The following is a 14912-nucleotide window of genomic DNA, read 5'->3' on the forward strand; positions in this document are numbered from 1 at the left end:
AGTATAAATAGTAGAGGAGGTGGAGGAAGATCGAGGAAAAGAAGAGCCACGAGTAATATCTGAGAGGGAATCAAGGAATAATAATGAGGTGGGGAAGAAGGACAGAAGAGGAGTTGGAGGAAGTTTTATTTGTGACGGAGGAATATTGGAGACAGGAGAGATATGAGAAAGAGAGGAATATAGAGAAGAGGGGGGGATATCTAGCAAGGGAGGAGTATCACAGAGATAAGAAATAGGCACCACAGGAAGAGCGGAGAGGAAAAATATCTGGAAGGGAAGAAATAACATAGGGGAGAATATCTGGAGGAGCATTAGGAGGTTGAGAAATACCTGGGAGGGGAGAAATAGTGGAGAGGAATATCTGGGAAGGGAGAAATAGTGGAAAAGAATATCTGGGAGGGGAGAAATAGTGGTGAGAAATATCTGGGATGGGAGAAATAGTGTAGAGAAGAAATATTTGGAAGGGGAGGAATCTCAAGTGGGGAGAAATATCAAAGAAGAATAACGGAGATAGGAGGAATATCTGGGAGGAAGCATATTACAGGAGGAATATCTGCCTGTGGAAAAAGGTGGGGGTGGAATATATCAGGGGGATAGTTGGGATGAAAGGGATATGAGGGAGGGGAGTACCTGGGAGGAAGACTATCAGATATGAGGAATTTGAGGGTGGGGAGGAATATCAGAGATGGAGGAATATCTGGAATGGGAAGGACTATCAGATATGGAAGAGTATGAGGGAGGGAAAATATATCAGACAGGGAGGAATATCTGTGAGAAGGAGGGATATCGGGGAGGGAGGAATATCTGAGAGAGGGAAGAATATCCGAGAAAGGGAGGAATATCTGAGAGAGGGAGGAATATCAGGGAGCGAGGAATGTCTGAGAAGGGGAGGAATACATGAGACGAGGAGGAATAACTGGTAGAGGGAGAAATATCAGGGAGAGAAGGTATCATCAGGAGAGAAGGAATGTGTGAGAGAGAAAATGATGGAACAGATCAGCAGGTTCAGAGCTGACTCTCTCTCTCTCTCTCTCTCTCTCTCTCTCTCTCTCTCTCTCTCTCTCTCTCTCTCTCTCACACACACACACACACACACACACACACACACACACACACACAAACACACTCAAACACACACACACACACACACACACACACACACACACACACACTCAAACACCACACACACACACCCCATACACATGTACACACCCTCAAACACTACACAACCCACACGCGCACCAACATACATGAACAAGGAAAAATAAAACATATACACAAACATAAATTATCGACGCCAAGGTTCGGTTACGGAAGAAAGAATTAGTACACCATAACGTTGCGGTGGCAGGAGGTGGCGACCATCATCCACTTAATGCAGTGTTGTATCTTCCTCCTTTCTCATTCTATCTGCCATCCTCTCTTCCTACTTCTCCCTTTCTTTCTTGTCACCTATTTAGTAATCTTCTTTTCATTTCAAGTGACGACACTGAGTGAAAAGCCTAACTGTTTCCTGTAACACAGGAAACCATTTACAACGATGGGTGGTAACCATATAACCAAATTACGAGGTGAAGTGGAGACAACTATGGTGCCCCTGCTAAATGGGTGGAGACAAAAATGTGGCGTCAACCCAGGAATCAAACGTTCACACTTTTCCCCGCGCATCGACGTGGCGAGGCGATGTCAGCTGCAAGGGAATATCGGTTCACTGCAAGGAATGGCCCTGTCTGGGCGGTGGCTTGCCTGCGGTTAATGGGTCTGTTCGGCCAGACAGGGGCACGATAAATAAAAAACGACCCTCGTACTGTAAGAGTTAATGGAGACTGCATGAAACCCCTGAACTGAAAGGTGTTGGTTAAGCTGTAATATAATTGGCTAGAATCTAGGGGTGGCACGGGCAAAACAATCGATGTACTGAGAGGATCAGTGATATATTTTTCAGTAAACTAATCTAGAGAGATAATTTAAACTCATTAAACTGGAAATCACTGGTAGGTTAATTTTTGATAACCAAGAGTCTGCAGTTAATCTTTCAACACCCCAAGTCAGTATCAACTACGTAAAACATAAACAGATAAGTCTGTCGCTCACCTCCATTAAAATATAAACCAACAGAGCCTTGAACCCGCCGATAACGCGTACTGTACTGTACTGCACGTCCTTCTGCCACCAGCCCTCGAGAGGCACTGAAGAAAGATGACCGTTGCCTTGAACTGTTCCACTGGATACCTTGCAGCGTTATCTCCTATTACTGTATTTGTTTTGTTTTTCTGGGTCCTCCCGTTAGTTGTTTTTGCATATTGTATTTCTTTCCTGTCAGGTTCCTGTGCTTTATAGGTTTTACTGGACACATGTGAGATACTGGGATAATAAAAGGTAAATATTGCCAGGGGGGTCACATGATTGAAGCTGATATGAGCTTTGAGAAATGTTAAGATGAGGTGGTGGAACAGCACATGAGGAGGGACGACTTGATTTCGTGGGAAGGAATGTCAGCTTGGAGGTGTTTTTGTTGCGACGGTCACCCTGGATGAGCTCAGTGAATGGCGACTGACAACAGACAGAAAGGTAGACATATAATTTCGAGGTTACTTTTATACTGCAACTGCCAGACGATTGTAATCCCCCGAATCCTGATGACTTCCATTTCAGTTAACTCTTGCTGCTAGGTTGGGGCGTGCACTATCCACTCACTAGATGGAGTGCTATCTTATGGTGATTCTACACTGGATAACTAGCCAAATGGCTTACTGTAACCCAGGAAACCATTCACCATGCAAGGTGGTATTGTAACCAAATGACGCCTGGTGTTCTAAAGGGTAAGGGCGCTCCAACCGGATGGGGTTTGCGAGGGTTTACACCTGAGGGATAACTGGGGCTCATCCCTCATATAATGCCACTGGGGGGCGAGTGAGGCTGGCCAACCTCCTTAAATGTCGGGAATGAACAGCCCGGCGCAGGGCTCCTAAGCTCCTAATGGGATAGAAAACGATTGGATGATGATGATGATGATGGAAAGGCCTCTTGTAATGAAGGGGATTATTAAGACCATATTATATTTTAACCCGTGGAAGAGAAGTAAAATCGTAAAAATAATAATAATAATAATAATAATAATCCTCGAAATTATGTCTACCTTTCTGTCTGTTGTCAGTCGCCATTCACTAAGCTCTGTATTTTTTTTTTTTCCTTTTGCCCGGGTCGAAGGTGCACCGCTTCTAAGGTATTTTGATCTAACCATTGACGCAGCCAAAGGGGTGGGGGGCGGAGGCTCCCCACATTGTAACAAAATAAACTAAACGAGATTGTTTTCATTTAGTCATGCTTTTTTATTTATTCACTGAGGTATAAATAACTGCTTCCTGGGCTGGATCTTTTACTATTTAATACCAGATACAGTACATTTTTAAAAATATAATCTAAACACTATCTCTGTCCTTTCCAGGCAGCTGTATTTCCATATTGACAGCCCAAATTCAGCCCACTCCCCCATAATATAATCCTGGTTACGTCCCTGGTCTTAATTCATTTTTCCCAAGATTAAAATGTCAAAATGAATTCGGATATGTAGTTACAAATATATTGTGGCTACATTTTCCCAAAAAGCGAGAAGCTAAGAAAATGACAATCTTGAACACTCAGCACTTGCATAACTGGAGGTCGTAGAAACCAGTTAAGCTGCTATATAAATGAAGAGTTGGGAACAGCGAATATATACGAAACTCAGGAAAGTGATGAGAGAGTGTGTGTGAATGCAAGTAGCCTGTGGGATGGAGGAAGGATGGAGAGGTGGTTGAACTGCAAACAACCAGCCAGCCAGTCCGCACATAATAACACCTCTCACCTGCGGCATAACAGCTGCTACAACTAACATTACATCGTAGTTTTGCGACAGTTCACTCCATTACAATTCCACCCTAATCACTCTACGTAGACCTTAGCTAATTGTTCAGGGGCTGAACTACACACACACACACACACACACACACACACACACACACACACACACACACAAAGCATATATATATATATATATATATATATATATATATATATATATATATATATATATATATATATATATATATATATATATATATATATATATATTAAGGAGCATGAAGACCGCTTTAATCCCTGGTAAACAGTGATTTTTTCCACGCGAAGATTCAATGACCCTTCTACCCCCACCCCCACCCCATTCACCACCCCTGCTCTAACAATGGGCCGCTAAATACCAGCACCCACACACCTCCCCGCCAACAAAGCCCTGGTATAGTCACACTTTTTTTGTTTCTCATGTGTCTTACTCTGGACATAGACTTGACAGTGCAGCAGTCCTCCTCCGTGCCCCACACTGCCTCACTTCACCCCTTCGGACAACGTTTACAGCGAACAAGGCACCCCAACGGAGGTACAAATCTAAACCAACCAACCAGGGCACCCCAAGAACTCATTTATTGAAAGTCGTGGCGGCAGTACGAACTGTAAGGAGTGTTCCTTTTCACTATTACCAAAGTATGTAGGATTAAAAACTCTACACCCTGCTATTACTGCTGCTTCTGCTACTATACTACTAGTACTACTACTACCACTACACCATTAACATTATATGATCACCATCCTTACCACAAACGCTGGTTTTATTTTCATTCTTCTACCTAAACGTTCAAACAAATTTTCATGAATTTCGCGCCAGAATTCCCTCAAGCCACACCCATGAGGCAGCCACACTAGGGCCACATCTCAGCAACACACACCTCTCACTTCCTGCACTGTAAGCCCGGAAGCAGAGCCAGCCAGGAAGAAGTAATACGCCTTTTTGTGGTGGCAGGAGAGGTAGGTGCTACGGCTGAGGTTTGCGCGGGAAAGATGGTGGACCCCTTGACTCCCTCGCTGCTATGATGTACGAGCATTTATAGTTTGTTCTTTCTACTCGTAGTACCCGTTTCATACTGTAGAAATTGGAAGCAGTCACAGGCAACTCGCGACTCTACGGGGAATCTCTCGGACGAAATAAATCAAATTTCTTGGCGGCAAGAATAAGTCATCGTAGTGAAGAGATACTTTGGAGGAACCGGCCAATTTCCGCCATGATGACTTCAAACCTCCTTCATTTTCAGTGTTAGACAGAGCTCCCTTCACTACTATGACGTCTTTGTGTGTGTGTGTGTGTGTGTGTGTGTGTGTGTGTGTGTGTGTGTTTAATGTCAGACTGCCTTGCTCAACTTCGATACGTAAAATAAAAGTAAAATGAAATATTATATGCATTATCTGCTCTAGGGAGGTGGAGAACGAAATCAGGAGAAAGTACCTCATCCATTTGCATTCAGTCTAAGGTGTTGTTAGTAAGGGTCTGTAATATTCCTTTGTAGATCAGTCTATGCCTGGTATTCTCGGCGGTTATGCAAGCTCCCTTATCACCTCTTCTTGAGCGGTTTGTTTTGCTTATTCCCTAGGACACGCAGAGAATATGTGGGTAGCATTCACTGACATGACTATTTTTGGTGCTAACATATACACACCAGCCACAGCACCACCACCACACCACACCACACCATTATGTAAGCCACTGTGAAGGGCCAACGCCACAAAAACCACAGTGATATTAAAAAGCAAGGACCGGTCACACAAAAACGGGAAGAGGACAGGGTGATGTGATGTTTGAACGGAGGTCAACGCAAAAATCTAGCCTTCTCACTGACCATAAGAACAGCTGGAAGATATAGGATAGATAAATGGCTGTGGTGGTGGTGGTGGCGATGATGATGATAGTGGTGGTGGTGGTGATGGCGATAATATAGTGGTGGTGGTGGTGGTGGTGGGATACAAAAGAACAAATACACCCTATGAAAATTCTGTATGAAGGGAGAGGTCGTCATGCGGAAAGTTAAGTCCCAAAGTTCGATGTAGGGGAGGGGGATAGGGAAAGTGTAAATGAAGGCTGAGGCCGGCGTAGAGTAGTGGGAGGGACGGGCTGAGATGGTGATGGATGTTGGGTCAGGTGGCTTGTTCTCACCTGACGGAACTGGACCATTCTCACAACGCTAATACAAAGTCGTGGTTCCTTGAAATTCGATTAGCCTAGTTATAATGTAGAAATGAATCTCCTTGGTTACTAGTTAAATCAATCGTCCAGTCTGCTTATACCTGACAGCCAACTGAGCTGAAAAGGGTTAGGCTAGGGATAGCCTATATGTCATGGAAGAATGAAAGCGATATGGGAAGGGATAACTAAACATGTGAAGACGGGCGCTGTAGGTTGTACAGTAAGAAAGAGCAACGTTTAATATTAAAGTTTTCTCCGTGCAGAGCCGGTAGTAGAACAACAACAGTAAAATCAATGCAGCACGGGGTTCTCCAGTATGGAAGTGGAATCGTTTCGTTTCGTTTTTAAAGGTGCTAACATGCTTGCATGGGTCGGCCTTGGTCACCTAATAGCGGCTCTCCATGCGTCTCGATCTCTGACAGCTTCACTATTTAGTCCCTTATCCTTGAGGTCACACTCAATGACCTCGTCCCAGGTCTTTTTTGGTCTACCCCTCGCAATCCTACCCTTAACGTTAACACTTCTCACTTTCTGCACCCAATTATCATCCCCCATCCTCTCTACATGCCCAAACCATCTCAATCTACCTCTCATCACAACACCAATACACTCCAGTCTCATCCTACCCCTCAATTCTTCCATCGTAAACGTAGCCCCCACAGGCCTCGCACTCAAGGATGCACTGCACATCCACTTAGTCACTGTCATTTCTGTACGTTTCAACCGGCGCATATCCTCTTCTTTTACTGCCTAGGTCTGACTATCATACAGTATCACACTCCTAACACATGCCGTATACAAAGATCCCTTTGCACGGAGGGAAAGCCTCTCAATGCCAGCGGAGGCAACAGCTCCCTGAACTTCTTCTAAACGCTGGTCACTCTAGCCACAGACCTAGCTTCAGCCTCACCTCCAGTATATAACATGTCTCTCAAATAACAAAATTCCTCCACACGGTCAAGAGACTCACCACCAAGATCAATCTTTTCACGTATAACAATCTCATGCTCTCCTTGACACACTGCACTCATGAAATCAGCACTCTCTCGCAGTCTAACTCTAATACCACTACATCTTTCATGCACCCACTTATCACAAGCACTGTACAACATGGAATTACTTCCCACGCCCTTGTGGGAAACCGCACATGGTCACTTTCCCTCTTCTTTGACAGTATCGCCACCTGCCCTAGATATCATCACTTTTGTTTTATCTGCCTTTACTCTTAAACCCTTGTGCCCCATACCACTTCCTACATCTTTCCTCCGTCCCCCTTTCATTCTCTGCGGGGATAGGATTTAATTTGAAAGTTTTCTCCAAAACGGAATAGGTAGAACACTCAAAACAACAAAAACAATAACAAAATGAGTAAGCACATCTGCCATATACCCTGCTTGTCACGATGAAGATGAAAGCAAACACTGTAAATGTGACTGGATGAAATAAAGGACAGCATCTGAGCCAAGAGTAACCCATTAGCTCCCAGGATTCCTGTGTGAGGGATTGTACTGGTATGGTACTCAGTGTACTGCCCTCTGCCTATCGGTTCATAGTCGCAAAGCTCATAGATCCATACCCCGGGGCTCCTTCCTTTATGAACTTCTGAAAATGCCCGGTTCCGTCCTATATTAAGGACACTGGACGCAAATGGGTAAGGTTCCGGTACATCATGGTTACACTGGTTAGTCAAATTTCCACCGGTACACAGACACCAAATGTAGTGATGGGTGTTGGTGAGATACATAAATAAATAGTAATGATGAATACACTGACACCACGTTGATAGGATGATATTACTTTTATACTGCTACTGCCAGACGATTGTAATCCCCCGATCCTGATGACTTCCATTTCAGTTAAGTCTGGCTGCTACCAGCCGACATTATTCAACTTAGGTAGGGATGTGCACCATCCAATCACTAGATGGAGTGCTACCTTATAGTGATTTTACATTGGATACCCAGTCAAATGACTTACTGTAACCCAGGAAACCATTCACCATGCAGGGTGGTAATCATATAACCAAATGACGCCTGGTGTTCTAAAGGGTAAGGGCGCTCCAACCGGATGGGGTTTGCGAGGGTTTACACCTGAGGGATAACTGGGGCTCATCCCTCATATAATGCCACTGGGGGGCGAGTGAGGCTGGCCAACCTCGCCTTAAATGTCGGGAATGAATAGCCCGGCGCAGGGCTCCTACGCTCCTAATGGGATAGAAAACGATTGGATGATGATGATGATGATGATGATGATGGAAAGGCCTCTTGTAATGAAGGGGATTATTAAGCCTATATTTAACCCGTGGAAGGGAAGTAAAATCGCCAGAAGAAAAAAATATATATCCTCGGGTGATGCCCTCGAACTAAAGAGCGGTACCAGAATCACTAAACCTTTTCACTATATAACTTCCCTAAACTGACTCAAATCGTCCTGCGGTAGAAATAATAAAATTAATAAGACCCAAATCGTATTAATGACGGTATCATTCTGTCCTCTTTGTCATCAGTCACAGTTTCTAGATGAATGGATCGCTTTTACTTTTTAAACCATAAAATAATAAAGTATGTGATTCTGTAATATATATTCCTTACAAAGTTGAGCAAAAGGAAGCCAAAAGTAAGATATGATCCCAGTTTGCCATGAATGTTAAACTGACAACGACGACGAAGAAGAGTAGAAGAGGATAAAGGAGACGAGAATGAAAGAAGTAAATGGACAAGAATGAAAGAAGTAAATGAAAGTACACCTTGAGAAGTAAGATAGGAAAGGGAAGGGAACAGCAGGGATAGAATTCAGGGTGAACGAGTGGATGGTGGTGTCCGAGGGGGAGGGGAGGAGTGAGGGGAATGGAGAAAGAGGGGAGAGGGAAGGGAAAAGAGGAGAGGAGGAGCGGGTAGAGGTGACAGAGGAAGGAAGGGGAGGAGAGATGAAAGGGAAGAAGGCAAGAGGGGGCAGATGGGGGAAAGGAGGGGGGGGAAGGAGTTCGGGGAGTAACATGGCGAGGGTTGTCAAACTACAGTAGAGGCTCGTAGTTTTGCCAGGGTTTTCCCCTTCTCTATAGCTTCCCACCCTATATAATACATCAGGTAGTTTTTAGTTTTTACCCTCCTCCTGACAAAGTCAGAGGAGGGTGTTGTTATCACTGGTGTCCGTCCGTAGAGCTGGGCGGCAAGGCGGCTGGCCGGGTGTGGAGATATCGTTTCCGGGTCACAACTCAGAAAGTATTACCTACAGTCATGATATTTCACATAGATGTGTCTTATAGTGAACTGGTGCCTTCTGATAGGTAGAATGCTGTGTCCAGTATTTTTTTTTTTTTTTTCAAATAATAGATAATTTTTTCAGAGATTTCAACGTGACATGCACAAAGAATCTGAAAGGCACAGGTTATGTTTCCGGGCATGGGTCAATGCTTAGTTCCATTGTAAAGAGTGACTGTTAGTAATGACTGATCAGATAGTTTCTAAGTCATTTTTTAATGTTTTTTTTTATGCTCATTATGAAATGAATCTATAAACTTATTGACAACTGACACATTGGTTTTTGTTCTCTTTCTTCCAGTGGCCTTCTTTCTGCCAAAGCATATGTATAATGAAAAACCAAGTCTTTGAAAAGAAAGGGTTGTGTGAAATGTGCTTGTAGTTTGGTGTTAACAGTGGAGAGCATGCTGGCCTGCTCTCTGTATTGCTGAAACACTGAGAAAGTTCAGTAGAGGGGCATGGTCAGAAGCTAGCCCCGAGGGCTGATGAAACGGGAGCTCCAGCTCTCCTTGTCATCAACTTTCCATCCGCCTTGGGAGTACCGCCCTGCTCGACTGGTTCATCAGCGTTACTTCTAAGCTATTCCTTTGTATACATTATCATCGCCATTGCCATGACCTTGTTTCCCACTTAAGGATGGACTGAGGATGTGTAAATCAGTCACTAAAGAAAAAAAAAAATGATAAAAACATTTGTCTGATTTTTGTTGGTCTCATTAGCATCCTCACACTTCAAGTTTTTATATGAAGGAAAAAAGGCAATAAAAACCATGCCAGACGCATCTACAATCTTCATTTTCCTTGAAGGCTCACACCTTCCCTTACTAACTCACTCACTCTTCCCTCATCTCAGGCCCCTCATCCCCACCTACCACCATACATCCAAGCACCTCATCCATCTAACTCACTCACTTTCTCACTCACTTACTCACCCACTCAGTCCCCTTTTCACTCATTCACCCAGTTACACATCCAATCACTCACTCATTTAAACTCTCCCTCTCACTCTTTTACACCATCTCTCACTCTTACAGCCTCCCTCACTCTCATAATTATACCCCCCTCTGTCACTCTTACAATCACACTTTCACCCTCTCTCAATCTCCCTCTCTTTCACTCCCACTCAGTCTCACACCCTCTCTTACTTTCACTCTTATACCCCGCCACCTCACACACACACACACACACACACACTAAGTTACATCCTGTGCTTCGCTCTCACGCAACGCCTCTCATGCACTGCGTCCCTCTTTCTCTCTCTCTCTCTCTCTCTCTCTCTCTCTCTCTCTCTCTCTCTCTCTCTCTCTCTCGCATACCCAGTCCTAGTCTCTCTCTCACACACTCACGTATACACCCTCACTCCCCCTCCACTCCCCTTCCTCCGTAATATCCTTCCATCCATGCCACCAGCCTAGTTTTTATCCCTTCTTACCACCGTCCTATCTCCACTGTTTCTCAGCAACTCAAGGTGGTCTGGTGCATTGGTCAGAAGTGTGAGCTTTGGGGAGGAAAAGTGCAGGAAAATCTGGTCGTATCAGGGCTACCGTGAATATGGATCTGTCACTGTTTCTTTTTTTCCATACTCTGTCACTGTTGTGACGGTTATACAGAAGTATCTTGTTCATAAAGTACTTAAGTATTGAAAGTAAAAAATAAACACTAACTTCTTAGCCAACCTCAAACAATAAAATAGTTAATTATTTCGTACCGGAAAAGTGGCACTGTCAGAGGTGAGGAATGCTGAGTAGCGGCTGAAAAATAGGGAGGGATCAGGTGTCGATGAGGTGTATGCATCAATGATTAGGAGTGTTAGCTGGAAATATGCAAGAAAAACTGGATGACCGCTATTGTACCAGTAGGGTGGGAGACGACTGTGATAATGCTTAGTACAGAAACACTGGTGATCGACACAAGTGGAAAAAAATATCCCACTATTAGGCTACAGAGGTTACAGGAAAGATATTTGGAAGAAAAATGCTAGAGTAGGGAAGGAGTGCATCGGAATATCTGGTGAGTTACGAACACGGTGGCTTTAGGAGCGGTAGGGGATGTGCGGAGAATAAAGATCTGAAGTGAAAAAGACAGTGGGAAATTGCTATAAGGTATTTAGGGCATTGACGGATTGCGTGAATGTAGTTAAGAGTTTTGATGATATTGATGAAACCTGTGTTAGGGCAGGTGGGCACTGAGTGAGTGGTTTGAGATCAGGGAACGAGTGAGACAAGAAGTGTGATGTCAACTTGGCTATTTCAATGTACTGCTGTGTGTGTGTGTGTGTGTGTGTGTGTGTGTGTGTGTGTGTGTGTGAGAGAAAGAGAGAGAGAGAGAGGATAGCGACCTACTTTCCTATCTGACCAGTTATATGGGACCGGGAATTTGATAACCCTTTCCTACACCAAAGAACAAGAACAACAAATGGGTGAGAGGGAATATACCTACCCACTCCTACATCAAAGAAGAACACGAAAAAATAAGAACAATAACGCTAAGCGGGAAGAACAACGAAATCACAGGAGGAAATGGATCTACTTCCCCCTACACGAAGAACAAGGAAAGAACAAGTACAGTAAGTGCAAGCGGGAATTTAGTTACCTTTGCCCACACGAACATAAAAGGACAAGAACAGCTGGAGAACGAAGGACTTTGATAATTCCCTCCTACGCCAAGAGCAAGTAGAACAACAAGAACGAGAACAGTAAAAGAGCAGGCGATAAAACTCCCTCTTACCAGCGATCATAAAAAGCAAGAAGAACGACGGGGCTAAGCTAGATTTTCCTTACTCTCTCCTGCCCTTTTCGTAGCGGCCGACTTGCATATATGCCTGACTTGCGTGTGTGGCTCTACTCTATATTGGCTCTACTCTATTTGTATACGGGTTCTGAAGAGCAATGATTCGTAGGGCCGAGAAACACTGCTGTCTGTCATAGGAGAAGTGACCCGCCCCCACCCAAGTGTTTCACGCAAGGGTATAGGTATGGAAGGCTTTGGGAGTGAGGAGTGTGGGTGGAAGTGTGTGTGTGTGTGTGTGTGTGTGTGTGTGTGTGTGTGTGTGTGTGTGTGTGTGTGTGTGTGTGTGTGTGAGAGAGAGAGAGAGAGAGAGAGAGAGAGAGAGAGAGAGAGAGAGAGAGTGAGAGAGAGAGAGAGAGAGAGAGTCTGTTTAAAAGCGAATGTAGAAATTTAGTTTGTTGGAATGGCTGTGTTTGTGAGTGAGAGAGTCTATGTCATGGAGGGAACATAGGGTGCTAGCGTGGAAGAACTTGCGACAGGAAACACTAGTCTATCTATCTATAGCCCGACGCCCTAATCCCGCAAAGGGTGGCCGCAGACAAAACGCCTCCAAGTCGCTATGTCACCCACCATTTGAGTGTCCTCCCCCCAACTCACTCCCCCCTCCCTCATATACTAGTGCATCCTATTTAATCAATAAAAAAGAAATGTTACGAAATCTCCTATGGCCAACAAGAATATGACCCAAATCTTGGTCAGTTCCTAATGGTAAGACATAATTTTTCTCTTCGCATATATATATAAATGAGTGGGGGATATACTGAACAGTGACATTTTTGGCATCTTACGTTATTCACGAATTCCTGCTATGAAGATTAAACTGCTCTCTCTCTATATAAGCAGAAGAGTAAATATATGTTAAGAAGCATGACATGCAACGTATCAAATTCTATTCATTTAAGTATAACTCCTAGTACATGGGTGTCACTATATACATTTTACAGGCAAAGTAATGACTGCCAGTCATGCTAAGAAGTTAGAGATGAGACATATCATATTCTAATCACGCAAAGTCTGTATCATGCCGGGTGCAAAAAATTCACTGTTTTCATTTCATAGCCAGAAAAATGAATCTGAGACATGGCCATAAGAAGTGAACCATGGGATACGTAATGGGCTACAATGAAACTAATGGTGTTAAGGCTAAAGTGTAGGGGAAGAAACTGGATCCAGCCCTCCCCGTTTACACCATCCCTTTCCCCCATACACCCCTCCTGATCCCTCTTCACCCTCCTAGCTTCCTAATCTGCTCCCCCCCCCCTTCCCCTGTTGACATAACCTGCCCCTACCGCGCCCCAGCTCACCTTGTGCTGGTATATAAGAGGACGCAGGGTGGGCTGTGTCAGTTGCCTCAGGTGGTCCTCCTCCAAGTTAGTTCCTCCCGTGGTCCTCTCCAAGTTCTCTGCAACATGAAGTGGGTAAGTGGTCCACCATCATATCAACATTTTACACATCTGCCATCACCAGCCTCACCCATTCTTTCACTAATACAAGTTACTGTTACCAAAACAGTAATATACACCTGCTTCATCCACTCCTTCACCTTTACAAGCTACTGGGATGATTCAGGATGAAGTGAAGAAAGAGGTGCTGTGAATGCCCAAAAGCTATTGAGAATATAAGCTCTGTGAGGCAGCCATAGGAGGGCGTGTAGAGTGTCGCTAAAACATCATGGGATGGGAATCTTCACCGTATTTACCATCGATTCCCTGTCGTAAGAAAGGGAAGACAAGGAAATCGTTCTCACTGGGGCTGGATTCTCTTAATATACTAACGATCGATTCCCTGTGGTAAGTACAGGAAAGACAAGGAAATCGTAGAATCAGTACTTGGGAGTGATTTTCTGATATACTAACGATCGATACCCTGTCGTAACTTATGACAAAGGAAGATGCTGCCCTTCTCTCTCCTTGTCCTTCCTGTTAAAAGAAATATATAAACGCACGACAGTTTCTGTAGCATAACCCTTTTTTTTTTTTTTTTTTTTTTTTTTAGGTGGAACACGAGACATGGGAAGCCTCTGCAGTCTCCTTCCCTTGTCCTTCCTTGGAAAACAAATCACAGTTACGATAGAAAACTGATCCTGTGTTTGTTTCTTTATTCTTTATTCATAATCTGGTTCTTTGACTGGGAATAGGGTAAAAATTTTATCACCAAAATTTTTTAAAACTATACGTCGAGCTGACCAACTGAAGGGTAAGGTAAAAATTGTAGCACCAGCTTCGCTCAGAAACATCTTGCAAGTTGACACAGCAATAGGAAATTTGGCATGTAGGTAGTAAAGGCTAAGACGATCCTATTCCAGCTGAGTCGAGCCAATTCCAGCGATCATCTATCCATTTCTCTATCTATCTATCTACAGTTGGTGCTGCTGGCGCTGGTGGGACTGGCGAGCTGCCGCACCGCCCTTAATGGAGGCAACAAGGCCAGGGACGTCACCATCTACTACACGTGAGTTCAGTCTTTGTGTGCTGCAGCTCCTATTCTACCTGATATAAGAGGCTTCGTAGCTCCTCTTCCTTGGCGATTTATTTACCATACTTCAGCTTAACATTCTCTTCTACATAATTTACCATACAAGAAAATATTAAGGCGTAATGTACAAAATAAATCGCTAAGGACGAGGTGTTATGCCCCAAAGTGTCTTGGAATACGAACGCAAAATCCTTAATAATAATTAATCGCAAGTTCACAGAGTCCAAGTCCAAGCTGACTCGCACTGCTACAAATCCTCTACATCACACGTCACAATACTTTTACCAAATAGCTGCTGGCAACTGCTGGGGAGTAATTAGTTGTATGAATAGAGTTCGG

The sequence above is a fragment of the Coenobita brevimanus genome, chromosome 95 (assembly GCF_032717465.1).
Source record: "Coenobita brevimanus isolate Jiangsu-jjx chromosome 95, ASM3271746v2, whole genome shotgun sequence".
NCBI classification, from domain to species: Eukaryota; Metazoa; Arthropoda; class Malacostraca; order Decapoda; family Coenobitidae; genus Coenobita; species Coenobita brevimanus.